Genomic DNA, 21746 nt, shown 5'->3' with positions numbered 1-21746 from the left:
TAGTGTATATTCGTTTTGTTGGTTCAGAGAAATAGGTCTTTGCTGGTCACTAAAGACACTTGTAGAGTGCAATTGAATGTATTAACTTTTGATGATCAAATGTTACTGGTGGCAAAACCCCCCATCAACGCTGGGTCGTGTAACAATAGCTCTGTTTAGAGTGGTGGATTTGAGCTCCCCCTCTACTTGACCGTGGCGAGGCTACATCTGGAGTACTGTGTCCAGTTCTGGGCTCCTCAGTACAAGAAAGACAAGGAGCTACTGGAGAGGGTCCAGCAGAGATCCACAAGGATGATTAGGGGTTTGGAGCATCTTTCTTATGAGGAGAGATGGTCAGAGCTGCACCTGTTTAGTCCAGAGAAGAGAAGACTGAGAGGGGATCTCATTAATGCAGATCAATATCTCAAAGGTGAGTGCCAGGAGGATGGTGGCAGACTCTTTTCAGTGGTGCCCAGTGACAGGATGAGAAGCAATGGCCATAAACTAAAAACACAGGAAGTTTCACCTCAATATGAGGAAGAACTTCTTTACATTGAGGGTGGCAGAGCATTGGAACAGGCTGACCAGGGGGGTTGTGGAGTCTCCCTCTCTGGAGACGTTCAAAACCCGCCTGAACATGTTCCTGTGTAACCTGCTCTAGGTGGTCCTGCCTTGGCAGGGGGGTTGAACTAGATGATCTCCAGAGGTCCCTTCCAACCCTAAATAATTCTGTGATTCTGTGATTCTGTGACTGCTACAACAATACTAGATGTTAAAGAAATTCTTTGCCCTAGGTTTCCCACAGCAGTCTCAGATGTCAGATTCTTAGAAAAATAATTTAATAATTGAGTGGTACAGGAATAGGAACAGCTCGAGCTGGTTGCCTCCAGGGAGAGACCCAGTACAAAGAATCCCCGTGGTTTATACCCTTACAGTCTATGCACCCGACCATCACACGGTGTTCACGTCTTGCATGCATCTCTTGGTCCAATGGTGAATTTTGGTCTGGGGTCTCCTAGTCCATCATTGGGGGTTTTTCACTTGTCTAGAGATAGGCTGTAAATTCCTTCTATCCCTCTGGTTGTTGCCCCTTGGAATCAATTCAACTCCTTTATCTTCCAATTTGCATTGGTCTCCAGGCTTTTATTTACACAACTAAAGGCTCTGAAAACTTCAGCTATCTATGCTAAGGGACCCCTGAGAAGTTAACAATTCCCTTTTTTTCCATATGGCCTTCATGAGCATGAACAATTCCAAAAGCAAATTTTGAGTCTGTCCATATGTTAATGGTTTTACCTTCTGACAATTCCAGAGCTCTCAGTAGTGCCAATCAGCTCAGCTTTCTGTGCTGATGTGTTGGGGGGGGGGGAGGGGGGGGCAGGGCTTTAGCCTCTATTACCTCATGTTGGGTTACCACAGTGTATCCTGCTTCCCAGTTTCCATTGTTTTATGAAGGTGCTACCATCCACAAACAGCTCCCAATCCACATCCTTCTGGGGTGTATCCTGTAGGTCTGTATGACTGGAACACACCTGCTCAATAGTCTGTAAACAGTTGTGAGTCAGCTCTCCTGTTTCTAGATCGGTTGTCAGGAACACTGCTGGGTTCAAAAGATTAGTTACTTTCAATTCTACATCCTCTTGTTCTAAAAGCACAGCCTGGTATTTTAAACAGCCTGCTTGGGGACAGCCAATAACTGCTTTTCTGTTCCAGGACCATGTGAGGTGCAGTCAGTTTTTGTCCCAAAGTTAGCTTTCTCACTTCCTGGATCAGAAGGAATGTTGCTGCAACTGCTCTAAGGCAAGAAGGCTATCCTTTGCTAACATTATCAAGTTGTTTTGAGAAATATCCTACCAGTCTCTTCCACAATCCCAGTCGCCATGCTAGCACTCCCAAGGCTAAATGGTGTCTTTCATGCACATACAGTTCAAAAGGTTTCTCCGAATCTGGGAGTCCTAAAGCAGGGGCAGTCATCAGTGCATTTTTTAATTCTTGGATTGCCTTCCGACATTCAGGGGTCCAGATCAGAATTTCCCCCTCTCCGTTTACTGCCTCATACAAGGGTTTGGCAATTAGTCCGAAATTAACAATCCACAAGCGACACCATCCGGCCATACCTAGAAAGGCTCTCGATTCTCATTTAGAAGCAGGTTCTGGTATTTGACATACGGCCTCTTTCCTTTCTGTCCCTAGGCTTCTTTGCCCTTCTGAAATAGTGAATCCCAAGTACAGAACCTGTTGTTTAACTATTTGAGCCTTTGTATCCAGCTTGTTCCAAAAAGTTCAATAGGCTGATTGTCAATTCCATACACCTGTGTTTAGTCGAGGATGCCACCAAAATGTCATCAACATATTGTAACAAGGTAACGCCCTCATCATGTTCTTGCCAAATTTCCAATTCCTTGGCTAATTGGTTGCCTGGCTATTCTTGAATCCTTGTGGTAACACTGTCCATGTTAACTGGGATTTTCGCCCTGGTTTTGGGCTTTCCCATCTAAAAGCAAACAACTTCTGGCTTCTGCTTTCTAATGGAATGAAAAAAGAAGGCATCTTTTAGGTCCAATACGTGTAAACCATTGATCCGAGCCTTTTAAGGTGGTTAATAGGGTGTATGGGTTGACTACCCATCTTGTACTATTTGATTCGGGACTGTAGTGGTAGGACAAGGGGTAATGGCTTCAAACTTCAACAGGGGAAGTTTAGATCGGATAATAGGAAGAAGTTCTTTACTGTGAGGGTGGTTAGGCACTGGAATGGGTTGCCCAAGGAAGTTGTGAATGCTCCATCCCTGGCGGTGTTCAAGGCCAGGTTGGACAGAGCCTTGGGTGACATGGTTTAGTGCGAGGTGTCCCTGCCCATGGCACGGGGGGTTGGAACTAGATGATCTTAAGGTCCTTTCCAACCCTAACTATTCTATGATTCTATGATCGATGACTGAGGTCTTATACTAACCGATATTCGTCTGAGTGCGGTTTCTTTACTGGCAAGATGAGAATATTAATTCTAGACTGACATTCCACAAGTAATTTATATTTAATAAAGTTTTTCTATTAGAGGCTGTAGTCCTTTTCTACCTTGGGCAATCTCATGTTCTAGATTTCCAAACAGGAAAAATATATCACTGAAACAAGTATCTTAGCCAAAATTTCAGAGCGCTCATAGGAACAAAACCCAACTTTCCATTCCTGACAATATTGCCACCGATTATATTCCTGTCTTCAAGGATTAGGTGTCAGTACACTAAACTAGATAAGCTAAAGTACTGAAAATCCTCAACTTTTCCCTCTGCTACATCTAGGTGTGTAGGGGTCACACACAAAAAAAAAAAAAAAAAAAAGCAGCTGATAATGTGGAGAAGCCCATGAGATTTGAGTGCAATTTTTATCTGAGCTCCTTTGGAAATTAACTCCCTTTAGTAAGAACTTTTATTTCAAAAGAAGTCTTACCAAAGCCTTAGTGCAGCATGTTGAACACAGAAGACCCAACAATTCAGGAAAAAGTAACTTAGAGATCCTGATTTGCCAACGCACTCAGAAGGTCTCCAAATTTTATCAATCTTTGCCTGATTCTGCAACTTCCACTGGTAAATTTTTAACTGAAGATGCCTTCTGCAATTATATATTTCTAAACACTATTGCCAAGCAATTTTGGTTTCCATTTGAGCAGAACGCAATCTTTCAGCTTAAAATGCCCCAATTAGTTTGATATTTTCACAGAACTCTTGTTCTGGTAGTCTTTGAAGCATGCACAGTAGTAATGCTTATGCGCAGCTTAATTAGTTTGGTAACACTTGCTGACATAAGTGAGTTGATTTCTCCTAGTCCTTCTATTTATCAGTTTAACTGTTAGCTACAAACACGTCTGTCTTCCTGCTCAGTTTAGTACATACCTTTATCCTACAGCCCTGTTTTTGCTTACAATTAAGTTTTGCTACGAAGGTCATAAGGTTTCTAAAACTATGTCAGCTACAACCGATTTTATCTTTATACACAGGATCCCTTATTATGTTTCCCCTTTTGGTTGGGCCTCTTTAAGTTTGGCAAAGTTTTGTTGTTGTGTCAGCAACCAATCTAGTCCAGTTTTGGCTGATTATTATGAAATATTCACCTAAGATACTTCCCATTGCTATTGTTACAAAGCTGCCAAACTTTTATTTACAAAGGATATATGTTAATTTTTGTACTTCCTTGTCTCAAATGTGCCCCGGGTAACTTTTTAAACTTTCTTTTAGGCTTCCTGGGTGAGTATAAAAAACCAACCAAGCAGAGAGAGAAATACATACAAGAAAATGCTCCTCTTTTACATGAAACAGCTCAGGGAGTTTACATTGAATTCTTAGGAAACAGGTGGAAAAGTCCTTGCAACTATTTTTCCAGTTCATCATTATGGAAGCAACACTGGCATCAGCCACCTTCGGTAAAACAGCAGAACTAGGTAACCATTCACTTTTGACCTTTAATGCCTTACAACCTCCAGCATCTTTCAGATACACTCTCACCCCCTCCTCTTCCTCTCATTGATCCAGTCCCCTATTCCACATCCTTCACACTTACCTCCACATTATCTATCCATTTGTTCTAACAGTGCCTGCCACTGGATTCTTCAAAGCAACCAACTTTTTTCTGATCTCTTGTCCTTTCAAAACAACTTTTCCCTCCAAGCATGCCACAGACAACCGTCCAGAAGCAGAGTATGGTGCAACAGTCCATCAGGAATTAATTAATTTCCAAGCTTTCCATGGCAAGAACTCTTCCTCTTCTTGGCTTGAGTGCAGTATTGTAAATTCACCTAACCATTCTTAAAATACCACAGCCCTTTTTGATAAAGGATCAGTAAAAAAACCCTACGTGAATACATCTGTTGTCCATACTTCATTTGGACAAGCATAGGGGAGCTTTGACGTGAGGGTGTAAAGCAGATGGAACCCAGGCCTCTTTTTAGCTGGGATGAAGTTTTGGAATCTGATAGCTTGTGGTTCAAGGAGGAGAAAGCTTAAAATCCTGGTTCTGGTCATCAAAATTGAGGCTGAACAAAGAGCTCGTGTTGCTTCAGCATGAGTTTCCACATCATTTGGCAAGGCATGGCTGTTTGAATCCCAGATGCCATTTTCTGAATCAAGCAATGAGCTCTGTGCCTGTTTTAGAAAAGTTTTAAAAACAAGGGTTTATGTGAAAACTTGTTCAAGGTCACAGGGAAAAACATCATTTATACAGGATGCATAATATGCAAAATTGAAAAAAAGAGTTCCAAAAATTCCAAAATTCAAATTTATTCATTCCTCCACATGATCAAAAACTGAAATGGTATCACCACACTTCAGTGTTCCAAACTTTCTTCGCCAAACCATCTCTCCAGTACCCACAGTTACAAACACGATCCCAAATGATTCCTGGGTAGAGCACATACTTAAGTGCACAGAAACAAAGTAACTACAGATACAGAGAGCCTCATTCTAATCTTGCTTCCCAAATTAGACTGAACTCCCTTGAATTCCACTCCAGTTGCTGCTGGCAATAGGATATTGTCCTGGGTTCAGCTGTAGCAGTCATTTTTCTCCTTCTAGTAGCTGATGCAGTGCTGTGTTTTTGACTTTAGTCTGAGAATAGTGCTGATAGCAACAACTAAAAACATTGGTGTGTTAAGTAATGTTACTCCGATCAAGGACGTTTTCAGTCTCTCATGCCTCTGCTAGTGAGGAGTTGCACAGGAAGCCGGAGGAAGCAGAGACAGGACACCTGACCCAAAGCAAAGGGGTATTCCATACCACAGCACATCATGCCCAGTATAGAAACTGGGAGGATTTACAGAAGGCCCAGATCACTGCTCAGTTGGGGCTGGGTATCAGGCAGGGGGTGGTGAGCAATTGTATCCTCTCCCCTTGTTATTTCCCTTATCATTATATTATTGGGGCAGAATAGTAGTTTTGCATATACCTTAGTTACTGGACTGTTCTTATCTCAACCGATGGGATTTACGTTCTTTCCATTCTCCTCTCCATGCCTCCAGGAGCAGGGGGGAAGAAGGAGGGGAGTGAGCGAGTAGCTCCATGGTTCTGAGTTAATGGCTGAGGCTTAAACCATGCGTGTGGTGATCGCACCTGTAGTCCCAACTACTCAGGAGGCTCAGCCCGCTGGATTGCTGATCCCAGGAGTTCTGGGGCTGCAGTACGCTATGCCAAGAGGGTGTCTGCGCTAAGGCCAGCATCAATAAGGTGAGCCCCCAGGAAGCCAGGGCACACCAGTGTTGACTAAGGGAGGGATGAACTGGCCCATGTAGAGACGAAAGGTCAGAGCTCCCTGGCCGTCAGTAAGGGGATCGCACCTGTGAATAGCCACTGCAGCATAGCATGGGCAACATTGAGAGACGCGGGGACCTTACACCCACACGCACACAAAAAAGAGAGAGAGATCATTCCTTAGTCCATGGACCAATCCCTATAAAGTTGCTGAATTCCCTGAGTCCATGATGTAAGGCTCCATCTCTTGAAACAGTCTTTCAGGGCAGGAAAGATGGTGTGTAGTGGTGGATTTTGCCTGCTGATGACACCACCAAACTCGGTGACCTGAAAGACATCTAGCTGGTGGGGCTATGAAAGTGTTATATAGCAGGCAACAGCATACAATTGAGTTAATTGGCTGTTTTCCCTCAAAATTAAATCCCCTGAGGTTACACATCGGACTTCCCCATCTTCCCACATTACGCCACCAAGTATATCCAGGTCCCTGAGCAAAAGCAACCCCACGAGTGGGTTTGCCTTTACGTGAAGCAGGAATAACCCAGACTGTCTTCCCTAGGAAATTCTTTATGTGCACCACAGGAACTTTATCCCCCTCTACAGTATGTAAAGTTGTGTTGGGCTGGGCCACCCTGTTGGCAGATCCCCTACTGTTGACCAAACCAGGTGGCTTTTGGTAAATGTGTATCCCAGTGTTGAAAGTTCCCACCACCCATTGCTCTCAGTGTAGTTTTTAACAGCCCATTGTACCGTTCGATTTTCCCAGAGGCTGGTGCATGGTAGGGGATGTGATATACCCCACTCAACGCCATGCTCTTTGGCCCAAGTGTCTATAAGCTTGTTCCAGAAATCAGTCCCATTGATCTGACTCAATTCTCTCTGGGGTGCTGTGTCACCATAAGACTTGTTTCTCAAGGCCCAGGATAGTGTTCCGGGCAGTGTGTGGGGCACAGCAGTATGTTTTCCAACCATCCAGTGGTTGCTTCCACCATGGTAAGCAACATGGTGCGTTACCTTGGTGGTCGGTGGGAGTGTGTATAGACAAATCTGCCAGTCCTACCCATATTTGTACTTCAGCCATCGTCCTCCATACCAGAGGCTTTAACCGCTTGGCTTGCTTAATTGTAGCACGTTTCACATACGTGAATAACCTGGACAACAGTGTCCATTGTTAAGTCCATCCCTTGACATAAGCCCATCTATATGTTGCATCTCTGCCTCGATGGCCTGAGGTGTCATGGGCGCCACCAGGCTAAAACATTAATTCGTATCCCTTATGTTTGCCAATCTAAGTCCATCTGAGCCACTTTAATCTTAGCAGCCTGATCCACCTGTTGGTGTTTTGAGTCCTCAGTGGCCTAACTCTTGGGTACATGAGCATCCACGTGGGTTACCCTTCACCACCAGGGTTCTGCACCCGAGCAGTGATATCTTGCCACAATTGCAGCAGCCCAGATGGGTTTACTTCTGCGTTGCCAGTTGCTCTGCTTCCATTGCTGCAACCACCCCCACAGGGCATTTGCCACATCCATGAGTCAGTAGAGAGATAAAGGACTGGCCATTTTTTCTCGTTCAGCAATGTCCAAGGCCAGCTGGATGGCTTTCACCTCTGCAAACTGACTCCATTCACCCTCTCCTTCAGCAGTTTCTGCAACTTGTTGGCAGGGGACTCCACACAGCTGCCTTTCCATCTCTGATGCTTTCCCCAATAACAGCAGGACCCATCAGTAAACAAGGCATATCGCTTTCTCACTTTCTGACAGTTCATTATATGGTAGGGCCTCTTCAGCACGCATCACCTCCTCCTCTGGTGACACTCCAAAAAACTTTGCCTTCTGGCCAGTCTATGATGACTTCCAGAATTCCTGGATGACTGGGATTTCTTTTTCAAGCTCGTGTAATAGTGCGGGCCCACTTACTCCATGTAGCATCGGTTGCATGATGGGTAGAGGAGACCCTGCCTTTGAACATCCAGCCAAGCAAGGGCAACCAGGGTGCCAGGAGGATCTGTGCTTCAGTGCCAATCGCTTCTGAAGCAGCCAAGAACCCCTTCATAGGCTGCCAATATCTCTTTTTCAGTAGGAGTGTAGCTGGGCCTCGGATTCCTCTGTATCCCCAACGTCCAAAAGCCGAAGGGTTGACCTTGAGTCTCCCCCTGGAGCTTTGTGCCAGAGGCTCCAGGTAGGACCATTCTCCCCGGCTGCAGTACAGAGCACATCTTTCACATCTGGCCCGGTCCTGACTGGTCCAAGGGCTACTGCATGAACTATTTCTCGTTTAATTTTGTCAAAGGCTTGTTGTTGCTCAGGGCCCCATTTGAAATCATTCTTCTTCCGGTCACATGATAGGGAGGGCTTACAATCAGACTGTGATTTGGGGATGTGCATTCTCCAGAACCCCACAACACGCTGAGAAAGCCTGTGTTTCTTTCTTGTTAGTTGGTGGAGACATTGCTGTTATCTTGGTTGATTCACATCTGTGGGGATTTGGCAACGTCAGTCCTTGGCATTTTATTCCCAAAACCTGTGCAGGCCCTTGACCTTAGTTCTGTTCTATGGCAAAACCGGCCTTCAGAAGGATTTCGATTACATAACTCCCTTTCTCAAAAACAACTTCTGCTATATCACCCCACGCGATAATGTCATCAATGTACTGCAGGTGTTCTGGAGCTTGCCCCTCTTCCAGTGCAGTCTGGATCAATCCATGGCAGATGGTAGGGCTGTGTTTCCACCCCTGGGGCAGTCAGTTCCAAGTGTACTGGACGCCCCTCCAAGTGAAAGCAAAGTTTGGCCTGCATTCTGCTGCCAAAGGGATTGAGAAAAATGCATTGGCAATATCACTTGTGGCATCCCACTTGGCTGCCTTTGACTCCAGTTCATATTGAAGTTCTAGCATGTCCAGTACAGCAGCACTCAATGGTGGTGTGACTTCATTCAGGCCACGATAGTCTATCGTTAGTCTCCACTCTCCATTAGACTTTTGCACTGGCCATATGGGGCTATTAAAGGGTGAGCGGGTCCTGCTGATCACTCCTTGGCTCTCCAGTCTACGGATCAGCTTATGGATGGGAATCAAGGAGTCTCGGTTGGTGTGATATTGCCGCCGGTGCACTGTTGTGGTCGCAATTGGCACTTGTTGTTCTTCGACCTTCAGCAACCCCACAACAGAAGGATCCTCTGAGAGACCAGGCAAGGTAGACAGGTGCTTAATTTCCTCTGTTTCCAAGGCAGCAATACCAAAAGCCCATTGATACCCTTTTGGGTCTTTGAAGTACCCTCTCCTGAGACAGTTTATGCCAAGGATGCATGGAGCCCCTGGACCAGTCACAATGGGGTGCTTTTGCCACTTCCTCCCAGTCAGGCTGATTTCAGCCTCCAGTACAGTCAACTCTTGGGATCCTCCTGTCACTCCAGAAATACAAATGGGTTCCACCCCTCGATCCCTTGATGGCATCAGGGTACACTGCACTGGTATCTACTAGAGCCTTATACTCCTGTGGACTGATGTGCCAGGCCATCTGATCCTCACAGTCCAGTAAACTCGATTGTCCCTCTCCTCCACCTGGCTGGAGGCAGGGCCCCTCTAATAGCGGTCATAAGATTCTCCACTTATGTCTTGTAGAAAGGGATTAGTATTCCTTATCACAGGAGTTGGAGAAAAATCAGCTCTTCCACTCCATCTGGGAAGCCACTCACCAGAGACTGGAGCAGCAACTTTCATGGGAGGATCATCCTTGATCGTTGTTCTCCAATTCACGCACCCATTCCTCCACAACTGAGGTAGGTTTTCCATCCCACTTTCTCGTGTCTTCTCCATTGATCCCGCAGGTAAAACCGTAGAGTGGCCCATGGCATGTACCTCCTATTTCTTCTCTCTAGGGCGATCAGGTGCCTTCTGTTAATAGCTGAGATGGGGGTTGATACAGGTGGGGAGCTGGATAGATTGGATAGATCATCTCTCAATTGTTTGAACTCCTGGGTTAGGAGTTTTCCACATCTGAAATGATGGAAGGGGTGGACTGTCTTCGAACTCTCAGTCGATGACTCACTTCATCCACTGTTGGTGGGGTGCTGCCTCACTCCAGGTCATTGATGCCAATGAGTGGGCATATGATGATGGCGCACTCCATCTAAGTTTCTGCCACATGGGTCATGTACATTCGACTTCATCTGGATCTACGGATGTATTCCCAGCATCCAGCCTACGATAGATCATCTCTAGAATGGCTAATTCCCTTAGGGACTGGAAGACGGCTGAAATCTTTTTGCATATTCCGCAGCTCAGTCAAGGTCCGGGATCAAGAAGTTACCTCTTCTTCCTCCTCCTCTGATTCCTGTAGTAATAAATCCTGTTCTGATGCCATCCCCCATAGTATGTGCATTGGGTCTTCATCTTTCTTCACTGCATGATTTGCTCTTTGTGGCTGTCGTTTGCTTTTCCCCTTGCTTATAGGGGCAACTGATATTGGCATGGATTGGTCCTTTGGTTTAGCTGCAGTGTCTTTCACTGTGGATGGAGTGGCTCCAGTGTCTGTCAATGGGGTTGGAGTGGCTACAGTGTTTGTTGTCAGGGTTGGTGTAGCCGCTGTGCTTGGGGGTTGAGTAGCTGCGTTGTCTATTGCTTTGCAACAGATCCAGAGACATCTCTTTCCAGAGATGCTCTGTAGGCATAGGCCAATCCCCAGCACATTGCCATGATTTGTCCGTCTCTGGTATTGCCAGGATGACAGCACACCTCGTATATTCTGCTAATTTTTCTGCATTTTGCACTTGTTCAGGGGTGAAATTCCAAAGCACTGGAGGGGGCAACTGGCTTAAGTGCTTGCCCATATGATCCCACACATCCTGCCACTCATGACTGTCCAGCCTCGGGGAAAATCTCTTGGTGGTCCTCCTATATCATCGTCTAACCTTAGACAAGACCCTAACCCGACCCTGCTTAACTTTCAAGATCAGATGAAATAGGGTGTTCTCAGGGTGGCATGGCTGTGGGTAAAACACGCTGTATATGTGGCAACATGTTGATCCCCAGCAAAAGCAGCAGGCAGGTTTCAAGAGTATTCAAAGGCCATCCAAACCCTTTAGAATTCTCAAATGCTGCTCTAAATAGCCTGGTGGGGGAGCGGAGGGTGTGAGGCAATGTCTCCTTCATAGGTTGACCCCCCCGAGGGGAGGAAAAAAAAGATGTGTAATTGCTAAAAAATTCCATTATATGTGTCCCAAAGAGGTGATGACCACGCTGAGAACGCAAGCCAGACCAGTTTCATGATCAAGGAGTCTATTGTATTACAAGTCACTACCATGAAGTACAGTGAAACAAGAACCTTAGCCCAGGCCCCTCAGCAGATAAACACTAAAACAGCAAACACTGGCTCTAAGTAAGGTACGACATGCTGAAACTCTGAGATCAAGCGCAACAACTCTGAGAGCAAATAAATCAACATTGTGACAAGTGACTATTAATCTGAAACAATGAATGCTTATCACAAATACGATTAGACACACTCTGCTCAGATCTGTCGTTATCTCAACCCTTCGAGCCCCACGTTGGGCACCAAAAACAACTGTCGTGGTTTAAGCCCAGCCAGTAACTCAGAACCACGCAACCGCTTGCTCACTCTCCCCCCTTCTTCCTCCCCCTGCTCCCAGAGTGATGGGAAGGAGAATGGAAAGAATGCAAATCCCACAGGTTGAGATAAGAACAGTCCAGTAACTAAGGTATAGCACAATACTACTACTACTACTACCACCAATGATAATAATGATAAGGGAAATAACAAGGGGAGAGAATACAATTGCTCACCACCCGCCAACCAATACCCAGCCTGACTGGAGCAGCAATCTGGCCTTCCAGGCAACTCCACCCAGTTTCTATACCCCCTTTGGGTCAGGTGTCCTGTCTCTGCTTCCTCCCAGCTTCCCATGCCCCTCCTCACTGGCAGAGCATGAGACTGAAGAGTTCTTGATCGGAGTAAGCATTACTTAGTAACAACTAAAAACATTGGCGTGTTATCAGTACTGTTCTCAGGCTGAAGTCGAAAACACAGCACTGCACCAGCTACTAAGAAGGAGACACCTGACTGCTACAGCTGAACCCAGGACAGATATGTAAACCAAGTTGAGGTGTTTTAACTGCCTCTTTTAAACTACAACTAAAATTAAAATTATATTTACCAATTTTTGCAAATTTATGTTTAAATGGAAGACTCAGTCCAATATAAAACATTATTTCTTTTATAAAACTATAGAACCCTTTTCTCTCGAAAAAGAACTTTCTAACTTATTTGATGTAACTGCAGTGAAAAGTCTGCAGCTTGCTGTATTTTCAAGTTTCTGGAATTGAGGGGAAGACAGGGATTGCTTTCTATCGAGATACTTCAAAACTCAAAGAACACCCAGCTGGAAAAAGAGTCAAGAAGTTACAGTCAAGGCAGAGCCTGTAACTTGGCTTATTTTCAATTTGATAGGAGGGGCTTTCCCTTCTCTGCTATGCCCTTTGCACAAGACGCTGCAATCTTGCTTCCAAACATAAAACTGCCCAGCTAAGAAGTTACTAAGAACTAAACTGCAGCAGATGAAAATCCGGTGACAGCAAATGCGGTGCTGAAATAGGTAATTTTTGGCTGTGGCCTTACCTTGGTTCTGGAGAAGTCATTTGTCTACTGCTCTCTCAAATTCAGAAATGCTGAGTTTCCTTCTCTTATTCATATGGAATGTCACGACAGATGTCTCCTCAGGAACAAAATCCAGCAGCTGCATTGTCGAGATGGACAATATCGGACTCCAAGCAACTCTATAAGAGTTATAGTTGAAGACCTTTATTTGAATCATCTGCTCCAATATATATCCTTAAGCCCTATTATCACACGCCTTAAGCATAGCTGATTGGTTACATTTGCTTTCCACGTGCCATTCACACGCTCTAAGCTAATACATGATTGGTTGGCTAGCTATACTGCGTTACCGCCCAGTTCCTGGTTATTGCAATTGTCCATCCTGGTTTTGTTCTTGCTTCGTTGCTTATCTTCCTCATTCCACGTCCTTATCTTCCTCATTCCACGTCCTCATCTTCCTCATTCCACGTCCTCAAGTGTCTTTAGATGCACTTCAGGGTCGGGCCTACGTGACTTCTGTCAAGTACACGACTCTTGCACAGGGTCTACTCCATTTCCATATAAGCATGCCCATTTTCTTCTAGAAAGGATCCCACAATTCCCCCTTTTTATCTTGCACTAACCAGACTGTCTTTATGACTTGTTGCATTTTTTGTACAGCACATTGGATTATACATGGTATAATAATGATCACCATCAATAACACACCCAGAATGATGATACTTTGCTTAAGCAACTCTTTGAGCCATCTTGTTATGCCCCATTTTCCTAGCCATTCATCCCATGGTGAACTTTGGACCTGTAGCAATTTCATGTTGTCACGTAAATTTTGTAAGCTTTTATGTATAGATTCTGAATGATCCGATAAGTTCATACAAGACATTCCTTCAAAATCTTCACACCCATGTCCATGGGCCAATAACAGAAAATCAATAGCAGCCCGATTTTGTAATGTGGCATGTCGAACACTATCCACATCAACGGCTAGACTAGATAAAATGGCCGACGTTATGTTAAGTTGGATGGAAGCCCAACAAGCCAAACGGTGTATGTCAGCCAGAGCCTTTCCTGCAGCTAATTGAGGCCATAAAAAGGCAGCTAAGAATCTGGCCGTATGGTCCCATATATGTAGGTTAGGGTTACAGTTTGGTCCTAACTGAGTAAGAGATCGTTTACTGCGAAGACCTATCGTAGAACTATTTTTTATATCCTTTAATAAATTTTTCATAGTTGGGCTAAATAATGTCAACTTTCCCAAATAACACAGACCCCCAAATGCCATGGCTGGTATTCCTGGCCATGCACGATCTCCACATATGAGAAAGTAGCCCGGAGGCAGTTTTCTGTGGTTCGTATCATAGTACGGGCCATTAAAAACGCTGCCATTGCAATAGGCCGTGACATTTTGATAAATGTCCGAGTTTGATGACACAGTGGTAGCGGGATGATTGGGGTCGGAAAATGATGCGAAAGTCACACATCCTGATGAGTTGTCAGAACCCAAGATTTGCAATTCCTGAAAAGGGATACTGGATTGGTTCAGATTTTTTATAAACAAAAGATTGAGTATGCTAAAATTGCTACAGGGAGAGGACCCACACGTTGAATGCTCTGAATTGGATATAGTGCTAAGCCCTGAATCGAGCGTAGTGCTATTTAATAATGCCTCGTTTCCCACAAATCCCTTGAAATCCGAAGGTACGAAGTATGGGATTCCAATAAGACATGTGTGAAATGGGTTCCCTACTTGCGTTAATGCTAAGCAAAACTCCGTATTACCTGTTTGATTAGCCCATGTTAGCCACATATTTTGGTGTGTGTCAAAGGCTATATGCAAACTTGCTACTAGCGGCGCCACAAGCATCGTTATCACAATCATAGTCGATATTATTTTCATTTTGTCTTTCGTTTCCACGCAAATCTTTTTGTACACTTAATTTTGGTCTGTTCCCATCTATCGGACGGAACTTCCCATATGTATGGAACCAATAACAGACGGGAGCATTCAATGCCCCGTACAGTTATTAATTCTTTATTTTGATCCCTCGCCTGTCGTTGTAATTGTAATTCTCCATTATAGTAACGGTGGTTGGGGTATGGCTCGTGACCTGTAACTAACAGTAATCGCGCTAATTGTCTTACTTGCTGTTGCAATTGTTCTTCACATCTCCCACAATGGCTTCGACTTAGGGACGCACAAACCCAAGCCTTATGTTTACATTCAACACATTCATAAAGAATCCATGGTTCACATGATTGACATGTAGGACAAGTCTTACGATTAAGTTGGGGATTCATCAACAGCGTCTGTTGTTTGCTTCCATGGCTTTACCCACTTTGCTGGCACCCAGCGAGTTCCTTTATCTGTAATGACACAAGCGTAACCCCTTCCCCACATTAGTAATCGCACAGGCCCTTCCCATTGTCCTGTGTATAGATCTTTTATTTGTACCTTCACTTCTGCTTCTTGGCCTATTTGACCAACATCTGATTGAAGACCTCTTAGGTGTTTTATTATAGGAGGAACGTCCTCATCCCTGGGTAAACTTAAAAAATTTAAGACATATATTGCCTTTTGTATTCTTTCATGTGGTGTTAATCCTTCTTCTCCCCCTTTTTGTTTAGCAAGTTGGCATTTGAGGGTTTGATTCATTCGTTCTATGATGGCTTGTCCTGTTGGGGAGTGTGGGATACCTGTGATATGCTTAATACCCCAAGTTTGAAAAAACTCTGCCATGGATTTGCTAACATATCCTGGGCCATTGTCTGTTTTCACTTCTTTTGGCATTCCCAGCGCCATAAAGGCAGATCGGAGGTGTCGTTTAACATGTCTAGATGTTTCCCCGGTTTGAGCAGTTGCCCAGACCACATGAGAAAAGCAATCAATAGAGACATGAACATATTTCAATCTTCCAAATTCAGAAACATGGGTTATGTCCATTTGCCAAAGATGGAGGGCGTGAATGCCTCCAGGATTTATTGTTCCAACCATAACAGGCCCCAGTTGTTGACAATCTGGGCACGACTGAACAATTCCTTTCTCATCTGTCAATGAAATTTGATATTGTTTGGATAAAACTTTTGCTGACTGATGAAAAAAATGATGGGACTGTACTGCTTGTCCCCTGCAATCTGGCAATGGGCCTGCCCAAACTGGTGCAACCAGTTTGTCTGCCATCAGACTGCCTTGACTTAATTCTCCCAGTAAGGTAGTATGACTTCATATATGTGTGATATAATAAGGTTCTGTACACTGTTCTAATAGGTGCCAAAGAGTTTTAAATTGTTGGTATAAGTCTTCCTGATTAACATGCCTCAACGTTGCTCTTTCCATATGGCGTACTACTCCTACCACGTATAATGAATCAGAAACCACATTTAATGGCTTAGTTGCCCACCGTTTAAAGGCTTCAACGACCGCCTGTAATTCAATTTTCTGAACCGACCCTTCCTTTTTGATCATTATACGTTTCCATGTTCCATTTTCTTTCCATACGACCGCACCTTTCCCAGAGCGACCACCACCGTCTGTGAACACCATACAACCCAGCACGGGCTTCTCACTGCACTTTGGTTTTTCTTCCAAACCCCATTCATATAGGAAGGTAAATAACTTATGTGGTGGATAATGTACTTTTATATCACCTGGAAAGCCTTGTAACGCTAGTTGAATGGTTAAAGAGTTTTGAATTGCCCAATTCAAATAGTCCATTTGTAATGGTATTAAGATTGTCCCTGGTTCTTGGCCGCTGATTTCCACTATTCTTGCTCTGCCTTTTATTATTACATTTCCAATACTTTCCAATCGGGTGCTTATTGTTTTTCGTGGTTGAGAGGGTAAAAAAATCCATTCTAAAATTTTTAGCGGTTCCTTTTCCTCTGTTATCCATTGCATAATGACTCCATATGGTTGCTCTTGTTGATTAATGATCGCCAATATAATTGGTTCCAAATAGACTCGTCTATCGGCATGCAAAGTTGTAACTCTTCTCATTATGGCCTGTAACGCCTCCCTAGCTCTCATAGTCAATTGCCTTGGGGCGTTGATATCACCTGGGCCCCTCAACAATTCTATTAATGGGGCAAGGTCTTCATTTGAAATTCCACATATAGTACGAATCCAATTTAAATCTCCCACTAATTTCTGAACATCATTGAGGGTCCTTATTTCAGTTCTAATTTTCAAGTTCTGTGGATTAATTTGAGTTTTTGTTATTTCCCACCCTAAATATTTCCACGGTTCTGTCTCCTGTACCTTTTCGGGTGCTATTTGCAATCCTTTCTTTTCCATTGAGCTAATAAGATCCCTTTTAATAGTTTCTTTGTCCATATCCTTCCCCGGTATTAAAATGTCATCCATATAATGGTAAATAGTAAGTTGGGGCCAGCGTAGTCTAATGGGCTGTAAGGCCCACGCTACATATATTTGGCACATTGTTGGCGAGTTTTTCATGCCTTGCGGCAAGACAGTCCAATGATACCTTTTCATCGGTTCTGCTTTGTTGACACTTGGGACTGAGAATGCAAATCATTCTGCATCCTCCGGGTCTAAAGGGATTGTGAAGAAGCAATCCTTGAGATCAATTATGATGATATCCCAGTTTTTTGGGATCATGCTGGGGGAGGGCAGACCTGGCTGTAGCGCCCCCATATTTTTAATGACTTCATTCACCTTCCTTAAATCATGTAATAATCTCCATTTCCCATTCTTTTTCAGAATCACAAAAACTGGGGTATTCCAGGGGCTTGTAGTTGGCCGAATATGGCCTAGTTGTAATTGTTCCTGCACTAATTCTTGTAGTTTTGTGACCTTTTCCTGAGTGAGTGGCCATTGATCAACCCAAACAGGATCGTTTGTTTTCCAGTGCAGTTTGAGTATTGGTCGCTCATCAATGGCCATTATTAAAAATCCTCATTAATTCTTTCGGTGAAGATTTTTACATTTAGCTAGCTTAAGACATCTCTTCCTAGCAAATTGAGTGGAATCGGTGCTACATATGGCCTTACTGTACAACAATTACCATCCTTATCGGCACAAGATATTATTTCTGTGCTTTGTCAGACTCTGGATAGTCCTCCGACTCCCATGACTCCCTGCGCTGGACAATAGAGAGGCCATTGTTGAGGCCAAGAGAAAAGATCGTTACATCGGCACCTGTGTCAAGAAGCATATCCTTAATATATATACGATCGGGTTCCTTAGGATTCCAAATTTTAATCTTTACTATAGGCTTTCGCTGTCCTATGTCCATAGCCAGATAGATTTCAGGTTGCCCTGTAGATCCGAATCCTTTTTCTCCCCTCATCTCATTTTTGGCAAGTTTGACTTGTGCTTTAAATGGCACTAACTGTGCGAGTTTACTATTTGCTGGTATGTTGACTGGAGGGGAAGGTGTCCATACCATAATTGGAATTTGACCTTTAAAGTCACTATCAATTACTCCTGGTAGGACAAAGATTCCCCTTTTTGTTGTTGATGATCTTCCTAATAATAATGCGCTTAACCCATAGCCTAACGGTCCATGTGTAGTTGATTTAATACATTGGACCGTCATATCCCACAATGTTGTTTCTATTGCTGTTTCCATGTCCACTCCGGCACTTCCTGTGGTGCTGGCGCAGAGGTGAGCCAAGCAGCCTGATTCTCCCGTCCCATTTGTATCTTGGCACGGGACGTCAGCGCGCTCTGCTGATAGTTTCCCAGCAGTGTCCCATCTTTGCTAAATTTGGATTGGCATTTCATTTGCCCGATGGCCTGGCTTACCACATTTATAACACTCCATGGCTGCTTGGTTCCCCTTTGGGGCCTCTTTTAGGGGCTTGCCAGCTCCCCGTTTACTCTTACACTGTGCTTTAAAATGACCAGCTTTCCCACACAAGAAACATCTCTTGTCTGCACTACCTCTGACCAGCGGCCTGATTGCCGCCACAAAGGCCTGTGCTTGAAGTTCTGCATTGTGCTCGGCAGTACCAACACGATTGCACGCCTCTACCATTTGCACTAGAGATACGTCACAAGGCAATGTTAATAATATCCGCTTACACGGCCCATTCGCGTTTTCTACTGCTAAGTTCATTAACAATGCCGATTTCGCGTCCGCATTAGTTAGTACCTTATCTAACGCCTCCCACAAGCGATCTATAAAGGCCATATAAGGTTCCTCTTTCCCTTGCCTAATTTGTGTATAGGAGGGCTGTACCTTCCCCTCCTGAGGAATGGTTTTTAGCGCTGCAAGTGCTAGTTTGGCCGTCAGCTGCAGGGCTTCTACTGGTAAACGAGCTTGCAATTGAACACTAATAAACAGCCCCTGTCCTGTAAGCTGTTCGTAAGTGATCATCCTTAACGGATCTCCATCCTGTCTTTCCAGATTCTTTAAACCTTCCACTTCACAATGTCTATGCCATCTATCTTGCCACAGCAATTTCTGTGTGGGTGTTAGAATCATCTCAAGTAACTGTCTGCAATCTCCCGGGGTTAAGATGTTTCCCGTAAAAACATTATCAAGCAGAGCTTGGGTAAATGGCACTTGCAAACCATAGGTTTGGACCGACTTTCTGATCTCCTTTATCAAATCCCAATTGAAGGACATCCATTGATTTGGTCCATTCGCAACCAATGTTACTGGATATGCAGACATTATCGGTCTGGGATCAAGAATCTCCCCCTCGCGCCACGCGGCCGCATATACCTCCTCCCATCTTTTCCACGGGTTCCACCCCCCTTTATTCCCCGATTCCCTACCACCCCCTGGACTCTCTGAATCGCTCCCAGAACTTCCCCAGTCATCGTCATCCGGTAAAGGTGGATACGAATCGGGTCATTCTTTGCAGCTGACAGCTTCTTATCGCCTCCTTCCCTGGTTGCCTTCTTCCGGGGAGCAGACAGTCGTGGCGCCTCTTGCTTTTGTGCGGGTCCACATGGGCAACAAGTACTGCAATTCTGGCATATAGTTGGGCAATCCTTTAAAACCATCTGCCGCAGCATTTCTAAGAGCAGTCTGTCAGGTTGTTTCACCAATTCTGACAGACGTTTCAAGTCCCCTTCTCCGATTTCTTCATCTTGTGATTCTGTATGGGGTTCCTCTGGCAGTGCAGTTGGGATTATATCGGTCTCATTTTTACTATTCTCCTCTTCCCATCGCTCATTAGTGGACTCGACAATTGGGGCAAATATGGTCGGGATGGTAATAAACAGGTTAGAGTCGCCTGGCCTCTGAATTGGTGGCGGAGCTAGAGCATCGTTCATACTTTCAGCCGCTTTCCACTCGGCTTTCATAGCTGTTAGAGTTTGTGTGACTAATCGCCAGGCTGTGGCGATCTCGGCAGCGACTTTGTCACCCTTACCTATTGCATCCCAAATCTTCTCGCCCACGTCAGTCCAAGTCTCCGGCTTAAATGCCAGTGCAGGGTCGGGAGCAAAACCCTGATTCCGACACCACCGCAATAGTCTTCTTAAGGTGGTTTCCTCATATTTTATCCCTCTCTTAGAGAGTATATGTAGCAGGATCCTAACAATTGCTCCCTCTTCTTGACTCAAATTCTGACCCATGCTACCCCGGCTGCTCACCTTTCAGGCGAGAATTCCGTTGCAACGATTCCTTCTCTGTCTAGGTCGTCATCCGACCCCCTGCCACGGTCCAGCCATGCAGCTCCCAGCCGGTCCTGTCTCGCCTCTGCAGTTGATTGCTCTCGTCACGGATCACATCGGGGTCACCACTTGTCGAGACGGACAATATCGGACTCCAAGCAACTCTATAAGAGTTATAGTTGAAGACCTTTATTTGAATCATCTGCTCCAATATATATCCTTAAGCCCTATTATCACACGCCTTAAGCATAGCTGATTGGTTACATTTGCTTTCCACGCGCCATTCACGTGCTCTAAGCTAATACATGATTGGTTGGCTAGCTATACTGCGTTACCGCCCAGTTCCTGGTTATCGCAATTGTCCATCCTGTTTTTGTTCTTGCTTCGTTGCTTATCTTCCTCATTCCACATCCTCAAGTGTCTTTAGATGCACTTCAGGGTCGGGCCTACGTGACTTCTGTCAAGTACACTACTCTTGCACAGGGTCTACTCCATTTCCATATAAGCATGCCCATTTTCTTCTAGAAAAGATCCCACACTGCATTTCCTCCCTGCCAACACAAACCAAGCCTTTAACAGAGGACATCATCGCTTAGCTACCCTAGAAAGGTCCCTGTAATGCCATTGAAAAGCAAAGTAAAATGATTTGACCTTGCTGCAGCAGAATTAAGGAACTAAGTGGTGATCAGCTCAGCAAATGCAGGAACATGCCATTTCCTCCTACTAAACCAAAGTAAATTTCACAAAGAGAATCAAAACAACAAGGTTCAGAAAGGTCAGACTAAAGTAAAAGCTTGGACTTCCAACAAGCTCCATAGCACTCTCCTCCTAACAGCCCACAGGAACAATTAGGCTTGGCAATCATTACAGCGTAAATCATTGAATCACAAGACTGGTTTGGGTTGAAGGGACCTTCAAGCTCATCCAGTTCCAACCCCCTGCCATGGGCAGGGACACCTTCCACTAGACCAGGTTACTCCAAGCCCCGTCCAACCTGGCCTTGAATACTGCCAGGGACGGGGCAGCCACAGCTTCTCTGGGCAACCTGTGCCAGGGCCTCACCACCCTCACAGGGAAGACCTTCTTCCTTATATCTAACCTAAATCTCCCCTGCTTCAGTTTGAACCCACTGCCCCTTGTCCTATCACTACAGTCCCTGATGAAGAGTCCCTTCTCCTGCATCCATAAAGGGATGAAATGAAAAAGCCATCATCATGAAACAACAGCAGGTACAACAAAGCACACTGGTACATGGAATGGACATGTCATATCCCAGCCAGGCACTGGGTCAGGATCAGAAAGTTTCTGCCTTGTTTTCCCCCTTTAATGAG

The sequence above is a fragment of the Strigops habroptila genome, chromosome W, assembly GCF_004027225.2.
Source record: "Strigops habroptila isolate Jane chromosome W, bStrHab1.2.pri, whole genome shotgun sequence".
Lineage (NCBI taxonomy): Eukaryota > Metazoa > Chordata > Aves > Psittaciformes > Psittacidae > Strigops > Strigops habroptila.
The sequence above is the reverse complement of the archived record's forward strand: the minus strand, read 5'-3'. Positions refer to the sequence as shown.